At 43.7% G+C, this 13,673-nt stretch overlaps 1 long non-coding RNA gene across 1 annotated transcript; it reads left to right on the top strand.

Annotated features, from left to right (window-relative positions):
* Nucleotides 1–4,388: 4,388 nt before the first annotated feature.
* Nucleotides 4,389–13,497, top strand: LOC135576278 (uncharacterized). The gene is made up of 2 exons (XR_010467870.1): nucleotides 4,389–6,384; nucleotides 10,861–13,497. It is a non-coding gene; the product is annotated as an uncharacterized LOC135576278 (long non-coding RNA).
* The last annotated feature ends 176 nt before the right edge of the window (nucleotides 13,498–13,673 follow it).

Consider the following 13,673-nt stretch of genomic DNA (forward strand, 5'->3'; position numbering starts at 1 on the left):
CTTACTGAAGTCTGCAAGATGCTTTCCTCATTAACCTGTTTTCTTTGTGGGTATATCTGTTTAAGCATGTTGCAGTTTTAGTAGGTCTTTGTTGTGTGGTACGGTGAGTTCAGAGACTGTTAAATAATGAGAATCCATGGACTCAAAATATGCATTTTGTGATAATACAGAAGATCATGAGTAATTTGGTTCTTTACTGTGTGAATGTGATGGTAAAATTCTGTGTGTAGCAGCTGTTATTTTTCTTTCTAGCGTGCTAGATTTATTCCAGCATTCAGACTTGCGCAACTCTGTGATAGGCTGTGTCTCATCTTGGTGTATTAAACTTGACTCTTTTGTTTGCACAGTAGGTAAAGAATCCTGGTTTTGGGGTGACAGTTGTAGCGCACCAGGTGAGACGCTAATAAAAGCCTTGCCCAGTCCAGCTTGCTGCAGTGGCAGGGGGGGCAGATGCCGATTGGGCTCCAGCGCACACTGTCGACCCCACCACTGTCGACTACACTATACCCCAAACAACCCAACCAAACAAAACCAGAAACAAAACAAACCCTAAACGCTATGATGGATGTGAACTTGGTATTGTATGAGGTTGTATTTAAAAGTTGCTAGAATATGAACTGATTTGGATCGAGGAAAATGGAATAATGGATTGATGTTTAATATGCTGGTTTTTGACATCTGTAAATTTTAAAAGGTAAATGAAGCTAAGGAATGTAACTATTGCTGAGCTACTTGCAATTGCATATAAAGTGTATTATGGTTGGAATGAAATGGGCAAAGAAAAAAGCAAAATACCCCTGGCCTGTGTTGTACAGTTTGAATATACATTTCAGGCCTGTGTGAAGCTGCAAGATAAACTCAGCTCATTGTAACCGAGGAGCTTGCCAGAGCCTCCCACCTCATACCAGCGATTACACCACCTGCGTGGCCTTGGCTACATCTGAACTGCAGCAAGAAGAGAAAGAAGAAGAGAAAAAAGGAAAAACCTGGTTGCCCGCTGCTAAGTGGAGAAACGGGGGCTTTATTCCCCCCCGCTCTGTCTTTTTTTTTCATCAAGTGTTGTCATCCATCCTTGTTGTGGCACTGCGTGGCTTCTCGGCTTTGAATCAGGGGTTGTTGGTGTTTCTTTTTGCTTCAGTCTTGTTTCTTAGGTTCCGGCACATGTGGGGAGAGAGCTCATCGTTTTACCTCCTTGCTGCAGTCGGTCTTTTCACAGCGGTCTGAGTGCTCAGTGCTTCTCCGGGTCAGACTGGTACTAATGTGGGTGTGGAGTGGAGCCAGGTTGGTTTGATGTGGAGTTCAAACTGATTTGTTTTCATGAGGGGCTGGAGATCTTGCCATCTCAGATGGGGGCCAGAGGGAAGTTTAATTCCCCCCTGCCTCCCCCCTCCTCCCAGCAATGTTACTGCTAGAGAACTGTAACACTGCATGAAGGAGTCTGAGGGTGAAATTTAAAGGCATTGCCAGTGGATCCATAGTTCTAACGAAGCTGGGAAATTACACACAAAAAAAGATTCTGTTTAATAGACTTATTGTGTGGTAACTGGTTGTAAGAGACTTCTTAGTAAATTCACCGTGCTAGTTTTTGAGGTCATGGGAGCGAATGAAAGAAAGGCCATTTTTTGAGACCAATGGAATGCCAAATTGGGAACAAAGTTTTACCATATGAATTCTTGTATTTGCCAGAAAGCCCTATACCTCTCTTGGGTCAAGATTTGTTAAGTAAATTGTAAGCTCAAATTACGTTTTCTGAGAATTCTGTTTAGTTGCATGTGCTACAAGAAGCTGCTGGGGTGGTGCAGATCTGCTTGTGCAAGTGAGGAATCGCCAAGGAAATTCTGAATGCTGTATTTCCACTAGTATTAACAGCCAATGTTTCGATAAAGCAAACACTACACTGATAGAACTGAAATAGGACTTTGATCCGGTAAGGGAAAACAATATCCAATAAATAGGACAGCCAAAATGGAGTTAGAAACTTGGATGAATAGATTTATGACAACCTTACAAGCTGACTGCATTCGATTGGACTTGCAGATTTCTCTGTTTATAGCTACTACATAGAAACAACCTGTGGCTATTGTGGGACAGTATGGTGAGAATGCTAACAGACTGATATACCGATTGTTACTCTGATCAAGAAAGGTTATGCTTGTGTCATTAAAGGCCAAGGATCAAAGTGGATTCCCGCAAAATGGGTCAAGCCTTGGCTGAACAAAGACAACAAAGATTCAACAGATGCAGATGGACAGGAGGGAGATGAGTTGTGAGGACTGTTTCAGATGTAAACCATGAATCCTAATTCAGTGTTATAGATGCAGAGAGACCTGGTGATCTAGAAGCCTGTTAGCAAGCAGGTGGTGTACCTTCTGTGGAGAATGGCAATTTGAGCAAAGAGCAGGAGAGTCAAAAGGGCAATATTAGTTTTAGATAATTAATACAAAGATGAGGTAAAATTATGAGACGTGCCTACCATAGTATCTATTACACTCTTTCTCCTTGATCTAGCGGCTGGTAAAGCTTTAGGAGATATATCAAAGTTAAGCTGTTGGTCTCTTAAATAGGTTAATCTAACCTCTGAGATGCTAGTTCAATTAATAGTAGATGTTGATGATATTAGGCAGGCTGCTCTACAAAATCACAGAGTTACAGATCTTTTAACACTAGGTCATGGTTGTGAAGACTTTGAGAGAATGTGTTGTATTAACTTCTCTGATCATTCTGAATCTATTCATAGTACTTTAGATACTAAATGCAACAAATGGCTTTGCGTGATTCACATTGAATTGGAAGGCTGAGTCCTTTATCGTTCCAACAGGTCTTTTTGCCAGCCAAGTCAAAAAAGACAGCCCTAGGCCTTTTTGAACTGGTGGCTCAGATGATTCTTAAAATCAGATCACGTTGCATGGAACTAATGTCAAGAGACTAGGAAATGATTGTGCTTCCTGTGCAGAGTCATGATGCCTTCAGAGTGCGTCATGCAACAGGTACGCTATAGAAAGAACAAGGATTCCTTACTTCAGGGAAGAAAACATATTTCTAATGAGACTGAAAACCGAATGTTGTTTGAAGCTATTCAGCCTTCAAGGGAAATTGCTGTAGTACACTGTCCAGCTCATACCAAAGGATCCAGCAAAACTGAAAGGAGTAATCAGCAGATAGAGCTGCAGAAGCTGCCACATGCCAGAGTATATACAAGTGTATTCTAGACATGAAGAATAAATTTTTACAATGAGGGTGGTAAAATACTGGCCCAGGTTGCCCAGAAGAGTCGTAGATGCCCCATCCCTGGAAACATTCCAAGCCAGGCTGGATGGGGCTCTGAGCAACCTGGTGTAGTTGGAGCTGTCCCTGCTCATTGCAGGGGGGTTGGACTAGATGAGCCTGGACCAAAAGGTGTGTGTGGACAGCACATGAATGGTGTGTGAAGAGTGGGTGCACAGCAGAGACTGTGAGGGCTGAAAAGCCCAAGCCACTTTTGTCTTGGGGTCCCTTTGCCTGAGAGGCACAGAGTCTGGACCATTTCTCTGCTGTACTTTTCCATTTAATTTTTTTTTTATATTGTTTGAATAAATTACTTTTTTAAAGCACAGACATTTGAGAGTGTGCTACAGGAAACCTAGGGTCAAAAGCAATGGCTAATATTTATGGTTTTTCTGAGCTAATTGTAGGAATGTTATGCAGAAAAGGCACAGGTTTATCTTTTATTGCTATAGCAGCCAAGACTGCTGATAGATTTTGTACATCTGATAAGTGGGAGGGTTGTAATTGCAGGGAGGGGTAGACAGAACAGGTGACCCAAAATTGCCCAATGAGGTATTCCATGCCATCCATGTCATACGAAGCATGAAACTGGGAGATCACGAGGGTCTTGCTCTCTTTGTCCATGGCCGGCATCTGAAGAAGACCCTGTCTGTTGTCCTGCTTGCAATCCTGATCCTGCTGTTGGTCTGTGCATCCCTGAACCCAGTCCCTCTTTACTGCGGAGTCCAGCAGCTGCTGGTGTCAGGATGTAGGCTTTGTATATTTTGCATTATTTTCTCTTATTATTAGTGAAACTACTTTTTGTGGGGGCTTTTTTGTGTTTTGTTGTGGTTTTGGTTTTTTTTTAACTTTCCAAGTTGTAATTTATCTGCCCCTGTTCCTCCTTTCCTTAGTGGGGAGGGTGGGAGTTAATAGAGAGCATCTGCCACACTCTAATGTTGCCCTGCAATAAATGGTGACACCCCCCTCAGCCTCCTCTTCTCCAGGCTAAACAGCCCCAGTTCCCTCAGCTACTCCTCATCAGACTTGTGCTCCAGGCCCCCACCAGCTTTGTTGCCCTTCCCTGAACTCTTCTCCCCGTGTACCCCAGTTCACATTTCACATAAGTTCTCCAGTGACTGGATGTTCTTGCCTTGCTTATATTCACACAACTGTTACGTATTCATTACAATTTTTGGAAATACTTAACATACAATACATCTACACCAGGAAATAATTGCATAATCATGAAGTTAGTCTCAAGTTAGTTACAATTGATTGGTATCTTACTTACAATACATCTATTAATTGCTAGTCAAATATAAGCTAACCACTGTGCTCCTAAACAATGTATCACTTAGCCTTCTGTCTCCCTCTTGTCATGCAGAAGGATCTAAAACTTGAAAAGTATCCCCTCATTTTGCAGGTGTCACAAAGCATCTATCATGTCAATGGGTTAATGATGAGTATGTCTTTTGTAACTTAATGACAGTATGCATTAATTTAGCAGCTTCTCTTCAGTATCAGTAATGCTGCATCAATAATACCATAATGAGGGCTACCAAAGGAAAGCTAGAAACATTCCCTGTGAGAAAGGGTACACGACTGCTCACCACCAAGCACCACTACAGCACACAGCAGCCAAGGATGCTGATATTATTAATGAATTCTCTTCACCCAAACTTGCGGCCTGATGACCTAACAAGAGGCACGTTTAAATGAAGCAGAGAGGTAAAATCCCTCTTGGCACTGCTCAGGGAGGGGCAGAGCCACCACCAGGACAAGGATGAGCTATTGCTGGTGACTAAAGGACTTTGTCACCCCCCAGATTGCCCCAGTTTCCTCCCAGTTTGGCACTCAGGACAGAAAATCGGTGCCTGCTCCACACTCGCACTCTCAAACCCCTTCGTGATGGACTGTGGTGCCTGGGCAGGGTGGAGGGGACGCAGCCCTGCCTGGTGGTCCAGAGCAGGCACGGTGTGCCACGCTGTCCCCCCTGCCCCGAGACACCCATTGTTGCTTCACCTCGGCTGCCCGTCCTCCCTGAGGACTGCCTGGCAAAGCCGAGTTTAACTCTCACCGGGGACCAACCTCCAGCCATCCAGCCAGAAAGTGGGTGGATCAGTAGAATCCTGCTCTCAGCACAGGCAGAGACTGGGGGATGTTGCTGAGATTGTCCACATTTCTAGATCCAGTGTGGAAACTGTCCAGCCCTCTCAACACAATGCACATTGGAGCCGTGCCAAGGAGAGAGGTTGGAAAAGAAAGTCTTTCCTGTGTGTGAGTTTCTGTCAGGCAAGCTGGCACACTCAAATTGGTTTTTACAGGATTTTTTTGGCTCCCTGTAAGGATTTAGCTACCACAACAGCGTTACTTACGAATAACACCCAGACAAAGAATTACCTGGCAAAGTCAGCCTATTTATGTATATTCTCACAGCTTGTCTGTAATAAGTGATGGTCAAAATTGTTAATGTTGAACAAATCGAGTAGGATTCAATTGTATTATGCATATTGTTGTAAGCAGTAACTGCGCTTGTGCAAGTTTGATTATGTTTTGTAGAACCTTGTAGTAGTAGTTAAGCCAATGCCTGGATTGCCTGGATGGTGCCATAAATAACAGGACTACCGGATGGCGCCATAAATAACAGGACTCCCAGATGGTGCCACAGATAATAGGATTCCCAGATGGTGCTACAGATAACAGAGCGCCCGGATGTTGCAACTGATAACAAAAGTTCCAGAGACGGAAATTCCCAGCACGTGAACGAGCGTATAACATATATAAGCACATACGAAAAGTTGATTGTGTGAGCCTGTTGGCGGAACTGAGCTTCCCCCGGTCACCCAGCGCTGTTTTGCCTCATTACCACTTGCTAAATAAAATCGATTGATTGACTCAGAATCGATTTATTGGCTCTTATTTATAACAAATTTTGGTGCCGTGACTCGGATTAAGTATCTCTGGGAGGGACTCCTAAACTTCAGGGAGGCACCCCATCCCGTTTTCAGACGGCCCTGGAGTGGATGGAGGATCGCCCTGAAACCTTAACCTCCGAACCCTAAATTTAGGTAATTAGGCAAAAGAATTGAACCCCGTAAACCTTTGTGCACGAAGAACCGGACGAAGATCCCGGGGAGGGTAAGTATAGAAAGCAATTCCGTTCGGTTGGGGTGGGTATCCTGGAGTGTGCATGAACGAGACGCCCCCCCCCCCCGCTTGGGGAGGAAGCGAAGTGAGTGTGGACCCTGCGGTAAGGCAGGGCGGGACTCTCTAGTAGTGCGGTTCTCATTGCCCGCGAGGGCATGAGCCACGAAGGAGGGGTGCGTGTGTGTGTGTGAAAGAAGACACTCCGGAAGATGGGACAGAGGAAGAGCAAGCCTTCTGATCCCATGGGGAAGGGACCCAAGGAGAGGTTACCGGATATTCCCCGAGATTCCCCATTGGGCCTTATGCTCAAGAATTGGGAAGGTGCAGCTTGCACGCGAAACAAAGTTAGGAAAAAAATGGTTTACTATTGCATGCATGTCTGGGGAAACCAGCAGATTAGACCAGATTGTTTATTTTGGCCAATTTTTGGGTCATATGAGAATTGGATTTGTCAGGCCCTAAATCTTTACCAACGGCACCAACAAGGGCCGGGTGCTGACATTAAGTGGCCCCAGCAGCACCCTAACTGGGATAATCAAAACCCGGAAAACAGGGGCCATATGGGAGATCTCCGCACTATAATCGTCCAAGGGATTAAGGAATCTGTCCCTCGAGGGCAGAACATAAATAAAGCCTTTAATGAACAACAAAAGAAAGATGAAACTCCCACAGAATGGTTAGAAAGACTAAGAAAGAGCTTGCAGCTTTATTCCGGGATAGACCCTATGACACCGGTCGGGCAAGCTCTTTTAAAAACACAGTTTGTGGCGAAGTCATGGCCGGATATTAGAAAGAAATTAGAAAAGTTTGAAGATTGGCAAGAGAAAGGGTTGGATGAGTTGCTAAGGGAAGCACAGAAGGTTTATGTGAGAAGGGAGGAAGAGACTCAGAAGAGGCAAGCTAAAATTTTAGTAGCGGCAGTTCGAGAGGGACAGAGGACGGCTCCACAGAAGGGAGGGCCACCACGCATAGGTAGGAATGGGCCACCTCAGGGAAGTCAAGTCGGACTAAAGGATTTGAAGGAAATCGAATGTTTTTACTGTCAGCGGAAGGGACATATGTGAAGGAGCTGTAGGAAATGTATACAGGATGAGAAAATGTATTATGCTGAGTAGGGGTGTCAGGGGCTCTATCTGCTGGGGACTCCTAAAACAACAGAGCCCTTGATAAAATTAAAGTTAGGTCCCCAGTACCAGGAAATGGAATTCCTGGTAGATTCTGGGGCAGAAAGACCTATTGTCCAAACTGTGCCCCGGGGATGTGCCCCATCTTCGGAGAAAATAGTAGTAATAGGAGCAAAAGGAGACCCCTTTTCTGTACTAGTAATTAAAGGGGTAGAAATAGAATCCCCATCCCGAATAGGGATAGGGTCCCTTTTATTAGTGCCTGAAGCTGAATATAACCTATTAGGAAGGGATTTACTGGTCGAATTGGGAATTAGTTTGGAGGTAAAATATCGAGAATTGAAAGTAAAACTGTACGCTTTAACAACCGAAGACGAAGCTAAGATCAATCCTGAAGTATGGTACACTCCTGAGTCGGTTGGAAAATTAGATATTCCACCAATTACAGTGACAATAACGGATCCGGAAGTACCGATACGTGTTAAACAATACCCTATATCACAGGATGGGAGACGCGGGCTGCAACCAGTAATTGATCAATTGTTGCAGCAAGGGTTACTAGAACCATGTATGTCGCCCCACAATACCCCCATCTTACCTGTAAAGAAATCAGATGGGTCCTATCATCTAGTACAAGACCTCCGTGAAGTAAATAAAAGAACAGTAACTAGATTTCCGGTAGTGGCCAACCCTTATAACCTATTAAGCCAAGTGTCCCCAGAATTGACCTGGTATAGTGTAATAGACCTAAAGGATGCCTTCTGGGCCTGTCCTTTGAGAAAAGAATGTCGTGACTATTTTGCCTTTGAGTGGGAGAACCCTGATACCCATCGGAAGCAACAACTTAGATGGACGGTTCTTCCACAGGGATTTACTGAATCTCCAAACCTCTTTGGGCAGGCCCTGGAACAAGTCTTGGAGAATTCTGAACTGGAACCTGGAGTAGTTTTAGTACAATATGTAGATGACCTATTAATAGCTGGAAAAAGCCAAGATAGTGTGCGAAGCACCAGCATGAAGTTATTAAATTTCTTGAGTCTAAAGGGTTTAAAGGTATCAAGATCTAAACTGCAATTTACCGAGGAAGAGGTAAAATATTTAGGGCACTGGTTGAGCAAAGGGACTAAGAGACTAGATCCAGATTGAGTAAATGCTATTTTATCCCTCCAGCCTCCCAAGAATAAAAGGCAGGTGTGACAACTTTTAGGTCTTTTCGGCTACTGTAGACAATGGATTGAAAATTACAGTAACAAGGTTAAGTTCTTATATCAGAAGTTAGTGGGGGAAGGTCTGATGAAATGGAGTACAGAAGATGATAAACAATTAGAAAACTTAAAAGCTGATTTAGTAAATGCCCCAGTACTGAGTCTGGTGGATGCCCGAAGACCTTTTTACTTATTTGTTAACATGGAGGGTGGAACGGCCTTTGGGGTCCTAACGCAAGAATGGGCAGGTAAAAAGAAACCCGTAGGATATTATTCTAAATCATTAGATCCAGTTAGTTGCGGTTGGCCTACCTGTTTACAGGACATAGTTGCTACTGCTCTCCTAGTTGAAGAAGCTGGAAAAATAACTATGGGAGGGGAATTAAAGGTATACACACCTCATAATATACAAGGGGTATTGCAGCAGAAAGCTGACAAATGGATTACGGATGCTAGGTTATTGAAATATGAAGGGATCCTATTGCACTCTCCTAAGTTAGAGCTTGAAACCACTAACTTGCAGAATCCAGCCCAATTTTTGTATGGGGAACCGAGTGAATCTCTTTCCCATGATTGTATCAGGGTAATAGAATATCAAGTCAAAATAAGAGAGGATTTAGAAGAAGAGGAGTTGCTATGTGGAGAGAAACTGTTCGTAGATGGATCATCGCGGGTAGTGGACGGAAAGAGGAAATCAGGATATGCCATAACAGATGGAAATAGCTGGACAACTAAGGAGTCAGGTCCCCTTAACTCAGGATGGTCGGCGCAGGCTTGTGAGCTGTTTGCAGTATTGAGGGCGTTACAGTTGTTAAAAGATAAGAGAGGAACAATATTTACAGATTCTAAATATGCATTTGGGGTGGTTCACACGTTTGGAAAAATTTGGGAAGAGAGGGGACTAATGAATTCCCAGGGTAAAGGATTAATACATGAGACCTTAATACAGCAAACTTTGGAGGCATTAAGAGGGCCCAAACAAATCGCGGTAGTTTATGTAAAGGGCCATCGAAAGGGAACCTCCACGCAAATAAGAGGGAATAATTTAGCAGATGAGGAAGCTAAGAAAGCTGCGTTACTGGTAATAAAAGCAGTTGAACAGGACTCTGTAAAAACTAGGTATGCTATGAGATTTACAAATCAGGAAAAGGAGAAATTGGGGCAAATGGGAGTAGTCGAACAAGAGGGGAAGTGGTGGCTACCTGACGAGAGGGAAATGCTCCCGAAAGGAGTAGCTTGGCGAGTTTTAAGAGAATTTCATAGGCAAACCCATTGGGGAGTACAGGCCCTGGTAGATCAGTTCGCTAATAAATATATGACCCTGGGAGTGTATGATTTAGCAAAAAGAATCGTTGGAGAATGTTTAACCTGTCAAAGGATAAATAAACAGTGTCTTAGGGAAAGAATCCCTGGGGGGAGGCAACTGGCCAAGAAGCCATTTGAAAGGATTCAGGTAGACTTTACGGAATTACCAAAGGTAGGCAGGTATAAGTATCTCCTAGTTTTGGTAGATCACCTAACTCACTTTGTCGAAGCCTTTCCGGTAGTTTGGGCCACTGCGAGGACAGTAGTAAAAATATTATTAGAGCATATCATACCTAGATATGGGATCATGTCAGTTATTGATTCGGACAGAGGATCCCATTTTACTTCCAAAATAATTAGAGAAACGTTAGAAGCTCTGGGAACCAAGTGGGAATATCACACTCCTTGGCACCCCCAGAGTTCAGGAAAAGTTGAAAGGATGAACGGAGAAATTAAAAAGCACCTGACCAAATTAATGATAGAAACCAGAATGAACTGGGTAAAGTGCCTCCCCTTAGCCCTCTTGAATATAAGGACACAACCGAGGGCCGATACAGGACTTTCCTCCTTTGAAATGTTATATGGAATGCCCTATGATTTGGAGAAACCAATCGAACACCCTAAAGTGGAAGAAAAGATGTTACAAGAATATCTTATAGAACTCATGAGAAGGAGGCAAGAACTGTTAAAGCGAGGCCTGGTGGTTCAAAGACCACCTTTAGACGCAGCAATACATAGTATTAAGCCAGGAGATCAAGTACTCGTAAAAACATGGAAGGAATCATCGTTAACCCCTCGCTGGGAGGGACCTTTCCTTGTTTTACTCACCACAGATACCGCAGTCCGCACTGCGGAAAGAGGATGGACACACGCTAGTCGAGTAAAAGGTCCTATCCTACATACAGACTGGGAAGTCACCGGGGAACCGGATGAGTTGAAGCTGACCTTCAAGAGGAAACAGACACGTGACGCATAGCCCTGGATACTAGGCTTTTTATGGACAATTGTAAAGAATTACATAAGTCGCACATTGCATGTCCTGTATGTAAGCAATGCAATCTGTGGGTACGTCGCGTGTGTAGCGGGTGCGGGATACAGCAGTAAAAAAAAAAAAAATTCCGTACGTTGAACGATGTTGTAATGAGTGTTGGGGAAAAACCTTAGATACCATTGGGATATTAATAATCATCGATAAGTCCAGACATTTGGGAAATAACCAAGAGGAAGTGTTCCAAACCCTGTGAGGATTCGGGACAGTGGCAAAACCCTAGTATTTGAAAATAGCCCTATTGGGTTGAGTATTGGAAAGTGGGTTGTGACAGAACAAGGAGAGAATTCAGGAGGCAGTCCCCTGAAGACTACAACTGCTGCCGAGAAGATAACTTACCCGGCTACTCTGAAGCAACAGAGTAGGCCCAGGGCAAGGCAGAGGGGTATCCTTGTGGGGATTGGCAAGTGCCTCCGAAGACTTCTAAAATAAAGCAGCTCCGTTAAGCAGAACAACCCTCAACGAAATGAACCTCCACTGGCTGATTTTCAGCCAACCAGGGGCCGGGTCGCTCTCCCTAATCCTCCTTACCTTACCGGTAATAATGAATATATATATTCCTTAACGTAACAGATCCTGAACATAGTGGATGTTTTGATGGAAAAACCTGGGGAATGCGATATTATCAACCGGGTGCTGATAGAGGAGGCATGTTTCTCATAAAGAAAGAAGAAGTTAAACCGACCTCTCGAGCGATAGGTCCCAATCCAGTAGTAAAATCCCCTCCCCCTCTAGGTAGGGAGACAAAGACAGTAGAGAAGGAGAATATAATAGTAATAGAGGAAACTGTCACTGAAGCCTTGAAATCTCTGAATATTGAAGCCCCGGAATCTTTGAATCCTCTATGGGGAATTATCCTGGCTGCTTATCAAACTCTAAACTATACTCAACCCAACTTAACCATGGGTTGCTGGTTGTGTTATAATGTTAATCCACCCTTTTATGAAGCTATAGGGGATAATCGTCGGTATACCATAAACAAGGAGTCTGTGCCTATTCAATGTCCTTGGGAAAGCAGAAAAGAGGGATAACTATGCAACATGTAACTGGGAAAGGGACTTGTATAGGTAAAGTACCAAATTCCAAGAGACCACTTTGTGGGAATATCGTACCGAGCCTTAATGAAACCACAGGATATATTATTCCCCCGAATGGAACAAAATGGATATGTTCTAGGACGGGACTTACTCCATGTGTGTCTTTAAAGGTGTTCAACAGTTCCCGAGAGTATTGCATGTTAGTTACCATCATCCCAAGGATATTGGATCATCAAGAAAATGTGATGTATGATATTTGGGATACAGGACTCCATCGTACCAAACGGGAACCCATTACAGCCATTACTATAGCCATGTTGCTAGGGTTAGAGGTAGCCGGAGCAGGAACAGGGATAGCTTCACTTGTTCAACAAAATCAAGGATTCAATTCCTTGAAGACTGCTATAGATGAGGACCTAGAGAGAATTGAAAACTCCATAACCGCCTTAGAGAGATCTCTAACCTCGCTATCTGAAGTGGTGTTGCAAAACAGGAGAGGGATGGATCTCCTTTTCTTACAGCAAGGTAGACTATGCGCAGCCTTGAAGGAAGAGTGTTGTTTTTATGCAGATCACACAGGGGTAGTCCGAGACTCGATGGCAAAATTAAGGGAGAGACTGGAACAGAGAAAAAGAGAAAGAGAAGCTGCAAAAGGGTGGTACGAGTCTTGGTTTATTCAGTCCCCGTGGCTAACTACATTGCTATCCACAGTAGCTGGACCCTTGATGATATTATTACTCACCCTAACCTTTGGACCCTGTATCCTAAATCGACTTATTGGACTAGTTAAAAACCGTGTAGAGCGGGTACACCTTATGCTGCTACAGAAACATGGAACTGATGAAGAAGCTGAAATGACCTTACTAGCCCAAAAAGCGGTAACTCGATTTGATCGACAAATAAATGAGTAAAAAAAAAAAAGGGGGGGGGGGAATTGTAATAAGTGATGGTCAAAATTGTTAATGTTGAACAAATCGAGTAGGATTCAATTGTATTATGCATATTGTTGTAAGCAGTAACTGTGCTTGTGCAAGTTTGATTATGTTTTGTAGAACCTTGTAGTAGTAGTTAAGCCAATGCCTGGATGGTGCCATAAATAACAGGACTACCGGATGGCGCCATAAATAACAGGACTCCCAGATGGTGCCACAGATAATAGGATTCCCAGATGGTGCTACAGATAACAGAGCGCCCGGATGTTGCAACTGATAACAAAAGTTCCAGAGACGGAAATTCCCAGCACGTGAACGAGCGTATAACATATATAAGCACATACGAAAAGCTAATTGTGTGTGCCTGTTGGCGGAACTGAGCTTCCCCCGGTCACCCAGCGCTGTTTTGCCTAATTACCGCTTGCTAAATAAAATCGATTGATTGACTCAGAATCGATTTCTTGGCTCTTATTTATAACATTGTCTGTTGATCCCAATGTGCCTGGGCTCCACCTTGCTGTAACTAATTCTCAGCAAGGCCAGCAGCATTTCAAAGGCATATCAGAAGACCTGATGGATACACACCCCTCCCCTCCACCCCAGTCTGAATTAACTGAATTTATTTGTCT

Source organism: Columba livia, chromosome 1, assembly GCF_036013475.1.
Source record: "Columba livia isolate bColLiv1 breed racing homer chromosome 1, bColLiv1.pat.W.v2, whole genome shotgun sequence".
NCBI classification, from domain to species: Eukaryota; Metazoa; Chordata; class Aves; order Columbiformes; family Columbidae; genus Columba; species Columba livia.